This window comes from Brassica napus, unplaced genomic scaffold (genome assembly GCF_020379485.1).
Source record: "Brassica napus cultivar Da-Ae unplaced genomic scaffold, Da-Ae ScsIHWf_2707;HRSCAF=3468, whole genome shotgun sequence".
NCBI lineage: Eukaryota > Viridiplantae > Streptophyta > Magnoliopsida > Brassicales > Brassicaceae > Brassica > Brassica napus.
Window position 1 is genome coordinate 40,636 of NW_026015991.1, and position 19,971 is coordinate 60,606.

The 19,971-nt window shown below is 33.3% G+C and overlaps 3 long non-coding RNA genes and 2 pseudogenes across 7 annotated transcripts; 4 read left to right on the top strand and 1 right to left on the bottom strand.

Annotated features, from left to right (window-relative positions):
* The first annotated feature begins 1,288 nt into the window (after positions 1-1,288).
* On the top strand, positions 1,289-4,465 carry LOC106445733 (annotated as a pseudogene). The gene is made up of 8 exons (XR_007334509.1): positions 1,289-1,725; positions 1,789-1,980; positions 2,071-2,277; positions 2,346-2,773; positions 2,854-3,081; positions 3,152-3,347; positions 3,420-4,095; positions 4,187-4,465. The product of XR_007334509.1 is annotated as a dynamin-related protein 5A-like (transcript).
* Positions 4,466-5,364: 899 nt separating this feature from the next.
* LOC125601952 lies at positions 5,365-8,184 on the bottom strand. Its single transcript, XR_007334511.1, has 3 exons — positions 7,834-8,184; positions 5,572-5,617; positions 5,365-5,472 (listed from the first exon to the last, which is right to left on the bottom strand). It is a non-coding gene; the product is annotated as an uncharacterized LOC125601952 (long non-coding RNA).
* LOC125601951 lies at positions 5,483-11,475 on the top strand. Its single transcript, XR_007334510.1, has 2 exons — positions 5,483-5,671; positions 11,186-11,475. It is a non-coding gene; the product is annotated as an uncharacterized LOC125601951 (long non-coding RNA).
* Positions 11,476-12,845: 1,370 nt separating this feature from the next.
* On the top strand, positions 12,846-14,292 carry LOC125601953. 4 transcript variants are annotated; one of them, XR_007334512.1, is made up of 4 exons: positions 12,847-13,402; positions 13,503-13,611; positions 13,749-13,910; positions 13,985-14,292. It is a non-coding gene; the product is annotated as an uncharacterized LOC125601953 (long non-coding RNA). The 4 variants fall into 4 exon arrangements; XR_007334515.1 differs by having other exon boundaries at positions 12,848-13,402; positions 13,712-13,910; XR_007334513.1 differs by having other exon boundaries at positions 12,846-13,402; positions 13,503-13,910.
* A 1,771-nt stretch (positions 14,293-16,063) lies between these two features.
* On the top strand, positions 16,064-17,321 carry LOC125601954 (annotated as a pseudogene).
* The last annotated feature ends 2,650 nt before the right edge of the window (positions 17,322-19,971 follow it).

Sequence of the window (19,971 nt, forward strand, 5' to 3'; positions counted from 1 at the left end):
AGACATGCACTACCACCAACCAATAGAGTTGTTGGACCCATGATTTCAAAAAAAAAATCAGGGTCTAGGCTTCACGCAATGGGACAATGTCCCCAAATAAGAATCTGACAAAACACTATTAGATTAGTGTCTGCCTTATGATCTTTTTTGGGGTTTGATAGAACCAAAACAAAAGTAAGCAAGACTCGGCAGTGCGGTACCGAATCTCAAACTTGGAAACAAAACAGTAAAAAGAGAAAGTAAAAGAGCTTATCTGTTTTACTGCTGCTACTTCTTTGCCTCCAATCCAAGATCCGATCTTATCTTCAATTGTTTCAGTGACTCTATCCAGAGGTATGATGTAATGGAATCTGTCAGCCATGGTTTCTCCACACAAACATACTGTAAACAAAAACAGAGAGAAAATATTATTTGTATGGTCAAAACAGGTGAAAGAACGAAACTTGGAACTCAAAACAAATCTGCAGTCTCAATATTGATTCCCTATGTCTATTCGCATGAACATAATCTCTTACTCTCACAAATATGCTATTAAGGAATCAACAATGGTGCTAGCACAAGAAAGAAATCAAATAGATCCGCGTAAGTGTATATAAGTATCTACCTCTCTATTCGCTTTATATAATCGATCTTTAAGATCTTGATATAGATAATATCCATAACTAAAACTCCAAATTAAAACACAATCACGCTTTACAATAGATCAAAAAACTCTAGCGTAAGCGTAAGATAGAGAAGTACCTCAACTGGGGGTTTCACGAATGAGTCAAGCGCTTCCATGTAGATTCAACATCACTGCAACAAATAAAATAACGAACGATTTAGGAAACTTGAAACCCTAAAGCAAAATTGCGAAGACGATTACGAAACCCAACGGATCACACACAAACTCCAAACAAGATAACAACGGATTAAAATCAAATTCATGATCTATAGATTAGATGAATCAAAAAAGAAACTTACTGATCTAGAAATCTCACCAGTTCCTAGAAGAGGAAGAGAAAGAGAGAGAGAGAGAGAGACCTCCTCTGCTTTTATTATGTGCATCTCTGCCTCTTTGTTAACAATAATTTTCTAACGGATACATTTACGGTTTACTAACAAATTACGATCAAAGACCAAACCAAACCGGTTTAAAATCCATCAGATACTTTAATTAGAACGGTCCTGCATTTCCCGGTTATAGCACACGATTTAACTTTTCCATCAACTGTCCAACATATTAGATGGGCTTCTAGAAAGCCCATTAAAACCAATTAATTCAAATTTCAAAATCTAAAATTCGACACTTTCTCTTACGCTCTCCGTCGGTATCATCATCTCACAACGTTTCATCTCTGCGAATCTTGAACACTCTTTCCCTCGTCAATGGCGAACTCAAACTCATCATACCTTACCACACCCACTAAAACCCCATCTTCCCGTAGAAACAATCAGTCTCAATCGAAGATGCAATCTCACCCCCAGGATCCGGCCACTTCGGAGTCTAGGTCACGGTTCGAAGCCTACAACCGTCTCCAAGCAGCCGCCGTCGCTTTCGGGGAGAAACTTCCGATACCGGAGATCGTAGCCATCGGTGGTCAATCAGACGGCAAAAGCTCTCTTCTCGAAGCGCTTTTAGGTTTCCGATTCAACGTCCGCGAGGTCGAAATGGGGACGCGCCGTCCTCTGATTCTCCAGATGGTTCATGATGTATCTGCGTTAGAGCCGCGGTGTAGATTCCAGGTAACTATCATCTTTCGATTGCTTTGGTTGAGATGAATGGTGTTGAGTTTTGGATTTTGGTAGGATGAAGATTCGGAAGAGTACGGAAGTCCGATTGTTTCGGCTACAGCAGTAGCGGATGTGATTAGGTCTAGAACGGAGGCGCTTTTGAGGAAGACGAAGACTGCGGTTTCGCCAAAGCCGATTGTGATGAGAGCTGAGTATGCTCATTCTCCCAATCTCACCATCATCGATACTCCTGGCTTTGTTCTTAAGGTAACACTAGCTCTCTGTAGGGTTCAGATTTTGATTTCCGGTTAAGCTCGGTTCGGTAGACTAATAACAAATTCGGTTTTGTGTGTGCAGGCAAAGAAAGGAGAGCCTGAGACCACACCTGATGAAATTCTATCGATGGTCAAGTCACTGGCTTCTCCTCCACATCGCATCCTCTTGTTCCTTCAGCAGAGTAGTGTGGAGTGGTGCTCTTCTCTGTGGCTTGATGCTGTTCGTGAGATTGACTCAAGCTTCCGGAGGACGATTGTTGTTGTCTCCAAGTTTGATAATCGCCTCAAGGTACTAGAGTGTTTGAACACACAATCACTTAAGTTGATGTTTCTTTTTACTAATTTGAGTTTCCGCAGGAGTTTAATGATCGTGGTGAGGTTGATCGTTACCTCAGTGCTAGTGGGTACCTTGGGGAGAACACTCGTCCTTACTTTGTGGCCTTGCCTAAAGACAGGAGCACTGTCTCAAACGATGAGTTTCGCAGACAGATATCTCAGGTGGACATGGACGTTATAAGGCATTTGCGTGAGGGTGTCAAGGGAGGATTTGATGAAGAAAAGTTCCGTTCTCATATTGGTTTGGGTCTTTAAGAGATTTCTTAGAGTCTGAGCTTCAGAAGAGGTACAAGGACGCTGCTCCAGCAACACTAGCTTTGCTTGAACAGCGATGCTCTGAGGTAACTGATGATATGCTGAGAATGGATATGAAGATTCAGGCTACTTCTGATGTTGCTCATCTCAGAAAAGCTGCAATGCTATATATGGCTTCTATTAGCAATCATGTGGTGAGTAAATTGTAAATGTACAGTTTTTAAGTCTTTCGTAAATGAGTTGAAAATAACATTGTTTTGCTTTGGTTGTTAAGGGAGCTTTGATTGATGGAGCTGCAAATCCAGCACCTGAGCAATGGGGGAAAACAACCGAAGAAGAACGTGGCGAGAGTGGTATTGGAAGCTGGCCCGGCGTGTGTCTGGATATTAAGCCGCCTAATGCTGTTCTTAGACTCTATGGAGGAGCCGCTTTTGAAAGAGTCATTCACGAGTTCCGCTGTGCTGCCTACTCCATCGAGTGCCCTCCAGTGTCAAGAGAGAAGGTACACTTCATCTGTAAAACAACATTTTTATACTTTCCATATAAACTCAAAGTTAGCCTCAATTTTTCAGGTAGCAAACATTCTGCTAGCTCATGCTGGGCGGGGAGGTGGTAGAGGAGTAACAGAAGCTTCAGCAGAGATTGCTAGAACCGCAGCACGGTCGTGGCTCGCTCCTCTTCTGGACACAGCCTGTGACAGGCTTGCCTTTGTGCTAGGAAGTCTCTTTGAAATTGCTCTCGAAAGAAACCTGAACCAAAACTCAGAATGTAAGAATACGATCCTTGATTTTCTAAAAACTCATAGATCCCCTGCATCTCATGAAGTTTCTTTGATAGCAGATGAGAAGAAAGCTGAAAATATGGATGGATACGTTGGTTTTCATGCTGCTCTACGGAACTGTTACAGTCGTTTCGTGAAGAATCTTGCGAAACAGTGCAAGCAACTAGTAAGACACCATCTTGATTCGGTGACGAGCCCATACTCCATGGCCTGCTATGAGAGTGACTACCACCAAGGAGGAGCTTTTGGCTCTTATTACAAACCTAACCAAGCCTCTGGTATTGGTTCGTTTTGCTTCGAGCTCTCTGATACAGGGCGTGATGAGCCAATGAAAGATCAAGAAAACATTCCTCCTGAGAAGAGTAAGGCCCAAGAGACAACACCAGGGAAAGGAGAGGAAACACATATAACAGTCCCTGAGACACCATCACCAGACCAGCCATGTGAGATAGGATATGGTTTGGTAAAGAAAGAGATTGGCAATGGTCATCATCATGATGGTGGTGGAGCCAGAAAAAGAGTGGCGAGAATGGGAGGAAACAGGAACATACAGCCACTTAGGATTCAGAACGGAGAAGGTGGGCTTCTGTTTGGTACCATGGAAAATGGAATGAAATCAAGCTCTGCTTACACTGAGATATGTTCATCAGCTGCACAACATTTTGCTAGAATACGTGAAGTTCTTGTGGAAAGAAGCGTAACGTCGACCCTAAACTCAGGGTTTCTAACACCTTGGTAAGTTCTACTTGTTTCATGCTGAAGAAGACATCGTTTGCGTCTGGTTTGATTTGAGTTTGACTTAAAATTGATTGTTTTGTGATTGCAGCCGAGACAGGCTAGTGGTTGCACTTGGTGTGGATTTGTTTGCAGTAAACGATGAGAAGTTCATGGACATGTTCGTTGCACCTGGAGCTATTGATGTGCTGCAAAACGAACGTCAACAGCTTCAGAAACGTCAGAAGATTCTTCAGTCTTGCTTGACTGAGTTCAAAACCGTGTCTCGTTCATTGTAATGGAAATGAATGATCATTTGTTTCTAACGATGTTCCTTTTCTCTGTAAACACGTGATATTCTTCTTGAAATGACAAAATTGAGGTTGTTGTTTTTTGTTTGTTCTGTAATAACCAAAAAAAAAACACAAGAATCAAATGCTTTGGTGTTGTTTTTTGTTTGTCAAAGTGTATTATTATGACGTAAGAAATGAGAAGAGGGAGAATAGAGTTATAAGCTGGATCGCATAAATAGAAACAATCTTTGAAGAAATAAATGACATTCCCATAAACGAAGAGACAAATCTTGTTCCTCGTCTGTTATTAGAAAGTAATATTATAATCTATATTAAGGATTAATCATATCAATGATTGATTTAGGAATCTCTAGGGTTAAGAAATGTAGAATATTTTCACTAACTCTCTTTGTAAAGCCCTAGTCTAAGGCCTTAATTGGTAAGATATTAGCAGTATCATTATCATTATGCTCTACATTATCCAATCAACAATTGTTAGAAAAGCATTTAGAAAAATATTTACTAAATATTAATGCTTTCCAAATGTTTAATGTAGGCAGTAAGCGCAATCATGAATAGAGACAATCAAAACATAAATCTTTATTTGTATTTAGCTCATGGATCTAAACACCCTAACACCCTAGACTAAGCAAGATGACTACTCAGCCATACTTACTGAGAACACAGAGATAACAGATGAAGAAAACATGCGGAATCAATAAAATAAAAGAGATAGAGTTCAGGATTCTTCTCAAGAGTGTAGAGATCCTTCTCCCTTTACAATAAGCAAATCCAACAATGGAGTTTTTGGGTCTGGTTCCTCTCTGTAAACTAGCATAGAATGATAAGGAAAAACAGAAAAAGAAGATATATCAAAGCCACAGGCGGCTCGGAGAGAAAATAGAGAGATTAGGGCAAATTCCGAAATATGTTGTAGTTTTCTTAAAAATCTCTGCCGCTGGAACAGACACTCGGAACAGTCATTCGGGTTTTCTCCGCTATCCGGAACAGGTCAAGACTGTTATGCTTGAAAATCACCAAATTGCACTGTTTTCTGCCTCTTTTGTTCCAGCTGGTCCATCTCCCATCCAATGCAACTCCAGACCTATAATGACTCGAAAAAGACTAGGAAGACTCGATAAAGACTTGAAAACCAATTGAAAAGCATATATACAAGATGTATAAAACACCATATATCACTTACCTTTCTGCAAAAAAATTGTTACTGTAGGTGTTCCAAGCAGAAATACCTGAAAGAGGAAGTAAGACAGTTGGCAAGCCACAATCATGTCATCGTAAAATTGGTTAGTATCCTCCTAGTATGAGTTTAAATTTAAATAAGTCATGTCGTCCTCGTTTAGAAAACTCTTTAACCAAAACATGCATCAACTTCTGCATCATATACAATAATTAATTCAAGAGAAATTATGTTAAATAACAACATTTAATCAAGAAATAACAAAATATCATCTACCTCATATCCAGCCAGAACACATATATCAAACTGGAAATCTTTAAAACAGCTTATTAAATAAAAGAACATGAGCAAACCCCATATCTTCAAAATGAATTTGAAGAAATTAAAATATTATTTCCACTCGCTTTAGTCAAATACATGCAAAAGGGATTCAATTATATGTGTATTTTGATTTAATACAATTGATAACCTTTATCAAGAACCAGTATTAGATTCACCAATACTTATGTTATTAAGAGATAAAACTTTGTTAAAGTTTGAAGATTCGCTCATTGTAGCAGTGCTATCTACATTTTACAACGGGGTAGTCTATTTTAATTGCGCTCCTAATTTTCAAGTAAGCTTATATGATCCAACTATACTCAAACTCTAACATTAAATCTTCATTTACCAGAAACTAAATTCCAAAATGAACGACATAGATATTTGTTACTCTATTGAATTTATTTTAAACTTCAACTTTTGAATTTAACCCAAGATGTTTATCACAAGATGATAAAGGAGAAACAACAATTTTATCTGTTCATAGTAAAGATGATCTAACAACTACATACATATGTACACAATTAAAAGGGATGAAATAACTATTCCAGATCAATGGAAATTTGAAATTACTCAACCTCCTGGAAAGTTTGAACAATATTTCAAAAATAATTGAACGAATGGATAGAAAAATATTACTACAATTCGGGTCATATATAAAATCCACTTCTACCCAGAGTTAGTTCATATCATTCATGAGCTTCGATTTCAGAATATCATACCGATCAATTTAGTGCAGATTCGAAAACAGAAAATGTAAACCAAAGTATTAAACAAGAAAATTCAATTAAATTTAAAGTACCCATAGATGAACCTGAACAAGGTATGTATCTACACCAATACATTTAAATATTTAAATGTCATTACAATAAATTTGAAATTGACAAACAATATATCAAAGGCAACTTTTATTCAAAAGAAAATGAAGAAAAACATAACTGGTATTTCAAAACATTCTCTAAGCAGAAAACTACTTAATTTAGAATTTTTTTATAATTGCATAATATTAAAATAAATATATATATTCCATTTTACATCATTTTAAACATATTTAATCACACATAATATCAATTATCTATTTAAAATTAATACAAGTTCATCTTTCAGTCAAATATGGGAACAAGTAGATGTTAATAATATTAAATCAATTCATCCACCACTAGAATATTTTAAAATAAATACTTTAAATCGACAAATAATAGCCACATCTTTTAAAACCAGAGCTAATAAATATGATAAAGACTCTGTAATTCTACAAGATATTTAATCATATATTAACAAAATAATTACCAAAGTAAATTATTAAATACAATTTCTAAACAATTAGAAAACACAGAAAATAAAATAAATGCCAATTAAAATAACAACTGGATCAATTTAACCAAAGTAATCAACATCCATTTTCATTTGTAACCATACCAATCTTTAAGCCGATAACTAGACAAATCAAATTTCATGAGAATGAAATTTTAGATCAATTTCTACAAATTTTGATAAATTAAACAAAAATAAATAAATGGATATTATAGATGCAGATGATAATGATTCTATTCAAACATCCTCACAATCAGAAAAAATAATCAAGAAACTAATTGAATAAAAAATAAAATCTATAAAATGTTATTATCGACGACATACTCAACCTGATCTATTATTTGAAAAATACCATAAATATACTAATAATGTATAAACTGGAGATGATATATATGAATGGAATATTGATGGACGTTGAGAATATAAAATAATGAACTTAATTCAAGAAACGAGGAAGGCCGCTATAACATTTAAAGTTAGAGATAATTCTAATAACAAGCATATGTTATGCTAGTAACATGATATAATGAAGCATTAAACAATTGGTGGGATAATTCACTAGATACAGGTATCCAAAATTCAATAATAAACCATGTTGAAATAAGAAGAATAGAAGAAGAAAATGGTCTTTACAAGGAAATAAACCATGTTGAGAGAGGTGGTATTCATAGTAGAAGATGCATGCTGAGTGCTTCAATACGTCTCTCTTTCTTAGTGATGCCGACACTTCGAATCGTGGTTGATACTTGAATGGGAATATTGTCTTTAAGTGATACATGATGTGAAGTCTACTCGATACTTCCAGACACTAAGTATTAACCTTTAAAAGGGTACTTACTGAGGTCGAGAGTTGCTAAGGCTTAAGTCTAAAAGAAGAGAGGCGCTAAATGTCGAGTATAAACTCGTTTTATTGAGTTTGGATTAAAGTACAAATTTTAATATATCAATTACAAAAGTAGATTTTAAAACTTTAAAAGCTTGAAATCTGAAAACTTTAATTGCTTGTGTCTCTCTTATATCCCTCTCTTCATTGATAAAAGAGATATTTATCGTAGAAGATGCATGTTGAGTGCTTTAATATGTGTTTTTTTCTGAGTGGTGTCGACACTTTGAGTGGTGGTTGATAGAGAATCTTGTCTTTTAATTACACTTGGTTGCATAAGTTTTCTCGTAGGTTCCATTTGTTTGTCATCATGATTCTTGGTAGTAGTTTTCGTATTTGTACAAATATATTCTATTTATTATTTTGTAGAAACAAACAGTAATATACACCAAAGTAATATACACCAATAATAAAATACACAGATGACAAAAAACAACTAATCAAATATCATTCAAAGAAGAAAAAAAATATAAACCAATAAATGCACAAAAATTAGTCTGTTAAAATTGTAAAAGAGCTGGACATAGATTCACATAATGCAAGATGAAAAAGAAAATAAACGAAATATTCCAAAATAAACCAGATATTCAAGAAATAAAAACTAAATTATTAATATTAGAATTTGAATTATCAGAAGAAACTGATAGTGATTATTAGTTTCAAAATGATATATATGTATATATCACAATATTAACTTGTGTTTCGTAGTTTGATATCAACAAACCATATCTACTACAACCCTGAAAATATAATACATATAGTAAAAACTCTATAAATTAATATTCAATAATTAACTAAAAGTTTTATTTTCAAACTAAATTACTATAAGATTTGACAATACAATTAAAAAAAAAAACAAAATTGAAAACTTTTAAATATATACATGGTTCCATTAAAATTATAAATTCATAATTGCTTATATACAATTTACAGACAATTTATATAAACATAAGAAAATATTTTAATGTTTATTTTAAAAATAAATTCATCTATGTCTTTTCATTTCAATATTTTATGTATTTTTCATATTAAAACTAAAAATCATTTATATTTTATGAAATGTAATTCTCATATTTTAAATATCAAATAATCTAACAAAAGAGACGAAATCCAAATTTACAAAATTTAATTGGTATATATTGTTGTGAAAATCAAATTTTCTTCCTTTCTAAGAAATTGAAAATAAAAACTATATAAATACAATCTAAAAGAATCTTTAAACTGATAACTCTATAAATAAATAAATTATCATAATTATAAAATTATTAATTTATATAGTTTTAATGTATATGTAAAATGGCTCTATACATTGTGAATAATTAAAAAAAAATAGCAAGCCATAGAACTATTTTTTTTAATAGAACCATAGAACCATTTCCATAGAACTAGGTGTTTTCCTGCACCATGTGCAGTAAAAAAAATTAAAATATTTTTTAACAGATAAATATAAATTATATTTTAAAATAAAATTTTATTAATATTTTAAATTTTCTTTTTCATATCAACATTTTAATATAAGTTTTATTTAATTAAATATAAAATTAATATTTAAGAATATGCATGTATATATTTGAAATTATAATCCTAGATAGATTTTTCTATCTATTTATTTTAATTAAACATATTAAATAGATTTGTAAGAGTTGTGTAATTACCAAAAATTAAAATTAAACAATATTTATAAAATTTGTAGATATATAAGAAAATAATGATTTTACGATTAAATGTTTCTAATTTTCTATAAAAATTGTATACAATTTTGAAAATTTTAGTAATAAAATTGTATAATTTGAAAATATATAATTAAATTATATTTCGAAATTTATAGTACCATATTTGAATATATTTATTTTAATAATAATTTATGAGTTATTCCTATATTTTAAAAAAAATTCCAAAATATAAATTGACATTAAATGTAATATATGAGTTAGTACCATATTTTGAAAAGTTTACCAAAAATATAAATTAACATTAAATACAATTGTCCATGTCATATTAAGCTATAAGATATGTCATCAATTTCAGTAGTCATGTCATATTTGTTTTGTGAAATTGATTGTAGAAAAAACATGTGGCAAAATCAATTCGCAAATATAGTCTAGGGGATTTAATCATTTATAAAAAATTCAAAATTTTTTTTTTGAAAAAAGTTATTTTATATTTAGCGTTAACCATATACATAATTTTGTTTTCTTGGCAAATCCAAACAGATCCTGATACGTGGCATAATATAATTGATATGAGCAAAACATATATAGTTTGAATTCTTAAAGAAAACAAAGGCATCTTTTGATATATTGGAGTGTTGGGTTACGGTCCTACGGATAGTTACGTCCATTTTGTTTGGTAACGTCTAAAGAACGACGCGGGGGAACAAAGGAAATCATGCAGAGAAGAATCTTTACTAAAAGGATCCAACCATTTAAAAAAAAAACGTTTGAATGCCTGCAACATGCACAGTAGGCCTGCGGCTATTACCCAAACCGAACCGACCCGAAAAGTTTGGTGTTCGGTTAGAAAGTTCGGGTCGGAAACTAGAAAAAGTTTGGTTTTTGGTTTTGCTCGGTTAATTCGGTTTTCTAAAAAAAATTCAAACAACACCAATCCTAACTGAAATTCTGAACCAACATCCGAATCAAAATAACCGAATTAACCAAAGAAATTAGTAAAAAAAATTCAAAATAAGTAAATTTGAACTGAAAATTAACTAAACTAACCGCATAACCAAAAACTTCGGTAAAATTTTTGAAATCAAATTAACCAAAACTGAACCAAATTTTTTCGTTTTACTTTGGTAAAATTTCAACTGACCCAAACGAACTGAATTTTGAACTAACCACCCGAACTAACCGAATAAACCAAACCCACGTGCCTAATGCAGATATCAACCCCATGGACTCTTCTATATGACTGAGATCCAATCAAATAAATAAATTATTCAGTTGTCATATATTCTTATGTTGGTGGATTTAAAAGATCTTCTTTTCGGGGTGTCACATTCTGGAATCTTTGTTTTTTACTATTCTTTTTAGATAGTCCAAAACTTGAATGTCAAACATTTTACTAGTCAAATGCAACATTGGTTTTTCTGGTCAGCAGCAAAAAGATTAACAGGAGCATCATGGCCATGGGTGGTCCGAAACGAGAATGGCCAACTCCTCATGCACAGCTGAAGGTCATATACTCAGGTTGATTCTATAATATTGGCCAAAATGAAGAGTTGGAAATGGACACTTGAAAATATGAGAAGTCTGGTTTTGCTTTGTTATTTTATTAGCAGGATGCTTTGCTCTGCTCTTATGTGAAGCTTATTTTGTGGTTGAACTTTGGATTGTTTGCATGAGTATGAATGAATTTATATAGAGGAAAAAAAACATTTTACTAGAGAAGCTTTCTAGGGAATTACTTTTATATTAAAATTTCATTTCCAACCAAAGAAAATCAAATGAACGTTAACATATAACGAACCATTATTGTTATTTATTACTCCCTCCGTTTCAAATTAGATGATGTTTTCAAATTTCAATACAATTTTTTTTAATTTTATATGATATATAATTCTTTATATTCTTCAGTTTATTTATCTATTGGTTTAAATATGGTTAGATGTATAGTTAACGATGTTTTTATTTTAAAAATATTAAATATTAAATATTTATTAATTTTATGCACAAATCTAAAACGATACCTAAAATGAAACAGATGAATATTATCTTTTTTTGTGCAACGGATGAATATTATCTATTGGTTATACAGTGTCCTTGTGAAGGAGATGTGACAAGTGGACAAATAGAGTCCATTAATACCACAATTAATCATTTTCACTAAACCAAAAATGAACCAATCAGTTATACTCTTTTTTCGTTTCATAAAGAATGTCACTTTAACATTTTTTATACAGACTAAAAAATGATTAAAATGTATTTATATTTTTATTAATAACACATATTTGACTAATTCTATTTGAGATAAATAAAATTATTTATAAGATCAATGCAGTTTACAATTAATATTAAGCAGAAATTAAATAGAATTTGCTTTGAAATTCTAAAATGATATTTTTGTGTAACAAGAAAAAATGTTAAAATGCCATTTTTTAAGAAACAGAGAGTGTGTATGCTTTTAAAACCAAGCTAACTCAAACCGAATCCAAATTTCATCATTGAATTACATATACTTTTATTTGTTTACCAGATAAACTACAATTCTAACCGAATAATTAATCATCTAACCAGACCAAACCAAACCGGAAACTCATAGAGACAAGTTTACATGTTCAGTTCTGTAGAAACAACAAATGCAGCTTTTGCAAAATAAAACAAAAAAACTAAGTTCCGTCTGGGAGAGAGTACAATGTGGCATGTGAAACCTTTGTGTCTTGTCTCTTTCACTAACCAGTAATTAGTATTCCAGTTTCAGTCAGATATATAATTCAACACCAAGAAAACAAAAGTTCAACTGTAAAAAAGATGATGACAAAGTTTATCAGTCAACCGGTGAAAGAGTAAGTAAAACAACTTATCTGTTTGCTACTACTTCTTTAGCTGTTCAACTCAAAGATTCAAAGTTACATTCATTTGTTTCAGTGACTCTATTAATTCATAGTTATGAGGTAGTTAGTGGAATCTGTCAGCGATGAATCCTCCACAACACAACACACTGTTAAAAAATCTAAACTGAGAGATATTGTTACTTTTAAGCAGGTAAAAATAACCTTAAACTCAAAACAAAAATTGATCCAAAAAAAAAAACTCAAAACAAATCTCTTTCAGGTTCAAGATGTCTGTTTGGATCAACCTTTTAATTAAAGTAATCTCATTGTTCTATATTCATCTCTCAATCCGTAATTCCCCACTTCTACAAAGAATCTAATTATATAAAGAAGAGTTGATTCTCTCCTGGTGAAGCCACATGGGATTCCATGTCACAAATTCGAGTTCTGTGCGGTTGACACGTGTCCAGTTTTATCAAAACGCAGTGATTCATTAACTTGGAAATCAGATGGGCTTTGTCTAAAGATTGGGCTTAAGTTCGTTCTTTGTTTTCGGCCATGCTACCACCTTACTGCGCAAACCCTAATCTGTGGTGATGAACAGGTGTGTTCTTAGCGGAGACGGTGCCGGTCGAGTGTCCTACCCGTTTCTGTACGTCTTTTTTACGTCTTTAATCCCATTAATTCAGACGCCAACTACGAGATCTTCATTTCCGTAGTTTCCGTCGGCAGTATCGGTTATAAATATGTTAGTATGTCTCTTCTGGGAATCGCGATCTCCAAAATACTCATCTAGATATCGATTGCTCATGGTGGACGTTAAGGTGAGTCAATATTCTTATCCAAGGTGTATTTGACATCGAGTATACTCAGTATTTAGGTGATTAATAACTGAAACATCTTCTATCTTCATCTCTCATCCAGTCGAGTTGCTTTCTCAACAATTGCTTCCTTCAGCATCTGGTTTAGGAAGGTCAAGCAGAAGACCATCAGATTCCCAATGTTCAAGAACGGTGAATCAAGCTTGCTAAATGTATGGTAATTATTCAAACAATTGCAGACATGATTCTAAGTTTTTATTTTATGGTAGACGTTATTTTAGTGATTGGAGTTTATAACTGATTTTTCTGAAGTTTATAACTTCGTTTGGAGTATCTTCGATCCTCACAGTAAAGGCTGCATGCAAAAGCTCAAGGAAATGGATCCTTTAAATTTTGAAACTGTTAGAACCTGTTGTACCTTGCGGCCTCACCTGTTGGAAAGACGATTGTAACTGAAGGAGGAGATGCGACCTTAAGGTTCTGGAATGTCTTACCATCCCTGAAATCTCAGGTAAAAGTAAAAACAATCAACTTATACGCATTAACGCAGTGATATTTTCAGAGATAATAAGTTGATCTTCTCAGTATTAGGTGGGATCTGTGCTGAGCGTAGTCTGCTGGGTGTGACTAGATGTGCAACTATGCTTGAAGAAAGAGTTAGATCCTATGCAAACCACCAAAACCAGGATTCACTTCAACTGGTATTATTATACTTTTGTTAACTTATAGTAGATAATTAGCCGAATTCCTTTCGTAGTTTCCTCAAGCTTTTATTATATGGGAATCATACTTATTGTTTTTGTATCTTCATATAGCTGCTGTAATGAGTTCCATTATCATTTTTAGTCTGTTACTTTTCATGCTATTCAATTACTGAGAGTCATTGGCTAAGATCTTGACACTGAGATTCTTCAGGTTGATGGAACGTCTTGATACTTGAATTCCCTTTCTCATCTTTTCGTAAGAACCAAGGAGTTTGTTTATATCGTCACGTTAAAAACTTAGAGCTTTGCTTTCACAATCGAGGTTTACAATTATCTTCTTTTTTTACTGAAGTTTTACAGTTATCTTCTTCTATTTTTTTCTGAACTATTGTCTAAAATTATCTTTAAGCAATAATATTCTTTTTTTTTTCTTAAGTACACAACTAACCATCTCTATTGCCCTTCTTTAAGTGGTACACCAGTTTCGATAGGAAAGGCGCTGACCATTTACAAGTTTTGATTTACGTTTACCAGTTGCCACATGCATGAAAACCGTGACATGACTAGGAGATTCTCACAGAGTTAATCACTAACCTGTAAATATAAGTTTCCTGTCATACATTTAGGGTTATGTTCTGGAGGGAGATACAGCCTTCTTTGGTTTAGTATGGTTTAACATATAGTCCGCTTCAAATTTTTTTGGTGTCAATCACGGACCCGTTTCTTTTTGGATTTAAAGTTGCATGCATTTGTGTGTTTGTTATATATATGAAGTCTGGAGGTAAAAGGAGAGACAAACACCATCTGAACCAACATGAGTGACAAGAGCAGAGGAAAAAGAGAGTTCTTCGGTATAGATTGAGTCATAATTTGTATCATCAGTCTATACCACCTAGATTTCGGTATAGACGACTCCGTCATATTTAAGAGTTTTACATTTCTCGGTTTAATAAAAAAAAGCATGTTAACACTTACACATACGTCAAATTATTGGTTACCAAATACAGGGTCCATAATACATGTTTACTGTGTTTCGAATGATTTAGTATATCCATGGAATATATCTACTACATTATTCATACAACAAAATACAAATATATGTCAAATAAATCAACACAATTAGTTTTATTCGTACTAGCTTATTCATACAAAATATATAGCCCCATAAAATATAATCCATATAGTATTAATTATCCTAACATAACTAGATACACATAAATATAATAGTGATAGTTAAAAAAAAACAAATAACAAATTTGTACATCCAAATACTGTTAGGTTAAAATTATATTCTTCCCATATTCTAATGTAACGAAATGTATATTAATTTATATTCATTACTAAGATTTAATACACAATATATACAGAAAAAATATAAAAAAGTAAGAAACCCCTAAGATTTTTTCCTGCGATCTACTCATTGATTCAAAATAATACATAATTCTACGCAAAAATAATAATATATACAAATAACTTGGTTTATTTAGTCTCCACGTACAATAACATATACAGAATCAAATTAATATGTAAAGTTTCATATATAACTGTTTTAATTATTTAAAATTTACATCCCGCCCGTAGGGCGGGCCGATCCTAGTCTTTATATAAGCGTGGTGACAATAAATCCTAGCAGAAAAAAAAAAGAAGAAGAGAATCGTATATAAGCAAGCATCTATTCTATTTTTTGTCCTGGTCCAGACACATCTAACATACATCATCATGCTTATGACATCAAGTAAACACGATCAAACGCAAAACCAACAAGAGAGCAAATCCTAAGATTTGTGCCTAGCAAAAGAATACTCAAGGTTTGCTGCAGCAAGAAAAGGAATTCAAGAGTCACATCAAATAATTGATAAACTTTTGTTTGGTTCCTAAAGAACAGAAGAAACTGGTTTATGAGTTAAGTCCATGTGTGTGTTCCAAAAAAAAGAAAAAGAGTTAAGTCCATGTGTAAACTATGGACCGTATGTACTATTGCATACAGTGGCAGGCCAATAAAAAACATCTTCTCTAAGGCAACCAATGATATCTTCAAGATAAAATGGTCTGAAACAACCAAACAAATGAAAATGTCATACTTCTATAAACCAAAGTCTATAACTAAAAAACAAACAAATGAAAACTGTCAAAAACATCTTATGAGTTTCTATACCCAATCTATCTAATCTATTTTCTCTTTTTTTTCTGAGGTAGCTTATCAACGTAATCATGCACTTATTCCACCAGAGAAGCATACAAAAACCAGTGGTCCATGACCCAACTTTACTTCACCTTTTAGACACTTCAAAATGCTTCAACCTCGTCAACAATATCACCAAGTCTCATTCCTCAACATTTCTTAGCCTACAAGAGCTTCCAATAAGACTAGAGCTTTAAGTTTCTCTCCAGAAATGGAGGGCAAAAAAAGCACAAGGACTAGGGTATCTGAAAAAGAAGGCTCCTATGTCAACTTACCATGCGGATGAAGAATTAGAGAATGATACTGATGGAGAAGAGGAAGTTGAGAGAGAGGAGAAAGAGGAAAGGAGTGATGGATAGGTTTAAAGGATCTAGCAGCAACCGTGTCTCATCGCGGCTTTGTCAAGTAGATAGATGCACAACTGACTTGAAAGAGGCTAAACAGTATCACCGGAGACACAAAGTGTGCGAAGTTCATGCAAAGGCATCTTCTGTCTATCTCGCAGGCGTTAAACAACGCTTCTGTCAACAATGCAGCAGGTACCATACAAAATTTTGCTGAGTTTTATTAGCCCACACACTTGCTGTAACTTTGAATGGTTTGAAACAGGTTTCACGAGCTCCCAGAGTTTGATGAAGCTAAAAGAAGCTGTCGGAGACGCTTAGCTGGACACAACGAGAGGCGGAGGAAGAGCTCTGGTGAGAGTTTTGGAGAAGGGGCTGGTGGTCGAAGAGGAGTAACTAGTCAGGTGATGCAAAATCAAGAAAGATCAAGGGTAGAGATGACACTTCCTATGTCCAACTCATCATTCAAGCGACCACAGATTAGATAGATAGAGATGCTGTTGGCTCTCTCTCTCTTCTGTCATCTAAAATATCTCTAAGAATCTGAAATTGTGGTACCTATTACAATGTTAAAAATCAGCTGAGTCATGGTATTGACTCCTGGTATAGTATAGAGAAATAAGTAATAACTACCACTCCTCCATGTATTTAATGGATATGCTAAGACTTTGGCTTAACCTTATTCTACATAAGTCTAGTGTGCCATGTATGTTTTGAAGATGATTTGTCATGCTAATTGGTAAAGGGTTTTCATATTTGAGTAAGGAGTGTGAGTTATCCAAAAGCACAAGAGACTAACCGACGATCACTAAAGTTTCAGAGCCAAGAATAAGATGTCTTCTTAGAAATAGTATTGCTTTAGATTTTGCCTAGACTCATTCTATACATGGCTTCTTGATTTTAATAACCAACGACTATTATCAGTTAGGTGGCGTGGAACATCTCCAGATTTTGAATCAACAAATAAATTATTCAAAATCGTTAGTAGTAAAGTGGAGACAGGCAGGAAAAAAAATTAGCATGACCATAGGTCGACATTAGCTCAACTGGAAAGGATCCTGACCATTCACAGATCCCCAGTTTGATTGACCGTTAGGACGAAACTAATATTAATACATGATGTGTGTTTCGGGCATTGGTGATTACGGCTGAACATCCTGGTAATTCAAAAAAAAAAATTAAACATGAAATGTAATCAAAGGATGGAGCTTGGAGCACAAGTAATCGAAATTTGTTTAATTTAGAAAACAAAGTTACTCTTGAATTGTTCTGCTAAGCTCAACGATTTGGAGCTTGATGTGTGGTGCAATGACACAAAGAATCATGTCAAGGAACACTCTCTTTGTGTCATTTCACCAACACATCAAGCTCGTAGCCTTTTCAATCCCACTAAAGCTAATACTATTAACGCTCAGTCATGTCAACCCTAAGGTCTTATAAGAAGAAGAGATTATCAAGAACGAATAAGAACAAGAAAAAACGCTCATGAATACAAGTAGGAGAACGGGCGAGTAAACCTTGACGAATTCTTTCCAGCTGCAGGGAGGTTTCTCTATGTTATGAACACAAGAGCAAAAGCCTTGCATCTTTACGCTTGCTCTCCTGTAGACATATTAAAAGACCAATACTTAACAATTGTTCTCACAGTTGTCATCTATGTTTTTTTTTTTTTCAACGTCATCTATGTATTTTACTTGATAAAAAAAATAGTTAGAGCATGGTTATCGCCATATCTTAAGCCCATTTCTAGTATTATGGGTCGAAATAAAAATGAAAAATATTGAAAACATTTGCAAAAGGGCCATCTCATTTCTTAGTTAAGAAGTTCTCGGACACGTCTTTCAGGGGCAGGTGTCACATGTTAGTTGGGTCTAGGGTTTGTGTACGAAAAGGAGTGTCTCTCTCGTTCTTCTCATTTCTTTCTTCTCTCGAACTCTCTCGACGCCGACAAGGTGGCAAAATTGAAATCCCATCGTTCTTCTCATTTCTTCTTCCGTCATCCCAAATTTCGCCGGCGATTTCATGCCCAAATCCAAGATAGCAAATATTATGAGAGCATGTATCATACTCCATAATATGATTGTCGAAGATGAACGACGTACAGAGACTCAAGATGACACGTTTCAAGATGGGGATTTTTCTTTTGCGTCAGATGCCTACTGAGCTTTTCAATACACTTGATCGTCGAGTAAGAGTTCGGGATAGACCAGTCCATAAACAATTAAAACTTGATTTGATCAAAAATATATGGGATCAATTTAGGACTGAAAAATTAACATTTCATGTTTAAGTTTTTATGAATTGAATAAAAAAATTGTTTTTTTGCATTTTAATGTTTTTTTTTCAACCTTGTAATTTTTTTTCAACTTTGTAGTTTTCTTATGTTTTCTATTTTAATGTTATATGTTTTATTTTAAACACAAATAACTTACTAAAAAATTAAATTTTCTATTTAACTAAGAACCAACAAAAGTATCTACCAATAATCTCCACTTTTACGCAAGTATCTTAACTTCATCTCTTAATCTACATATATTAATAAACTATCCTAAGAACTTCATCTTGGTCCTAGCAATAAGGATGCTCTTAGAATCTTAAAGAAAACCTGAACAATATCAACTGTACACCTATACTGGGATATTGCTCCGCGCAAGCGCGGAGTTATGGACAAGAGTCTTGTTTTTATTTCAATATTGCTAGGGTTATTGTAGTTGTGAATTTTACGTTTTGAGTTGTTTTTCAAGTTTTTTTATTGTTATAGGATTATAGTTGTGATGATGAATTGTGTATCATTGTTATTCCACTTATGAAGGACTAAATTGGTTAGTAATGTGATGATATAGTTCGTGTTGTTTGTTTGTGTGTCACTGAGACTTATTATTTGTTCTTTTTTAATTTTTTTTTTGTACTGTTGAGAGTACATAATTATATTAAGTTGTTGAGTATTTTTTCTCGAGTTTAGTTGTGTAAAGTTGTGTGTATTAAGCAATAATTTTATTATCCTTATTATGTTTGTTATATGTTTTTATTTATTTTTAACATGTTGCTCTTACCGGACCTTTAAAACAAATACATAAAGACTTGTAGAAATAACTATAAAATGAGTGACAGTTCTGAGTATTTGGACTTTAATGAGTTTTAAACGAATTTATGTATTTCTCATAAGAAGAAAATAGCATTGGCATGTTGACATTGGACATGTAGATATTTAATAAAGACAAGAGGCTGGAGCCAGTGGAGCTGTTGTTGCCGCCCTTTGTGTCCCTTTCGAGATTGGTTATCTTGGATATCTTCTATGTGGATGTGTTTGTTTAATCTTTTTATTTGAATGGGTAATAATGT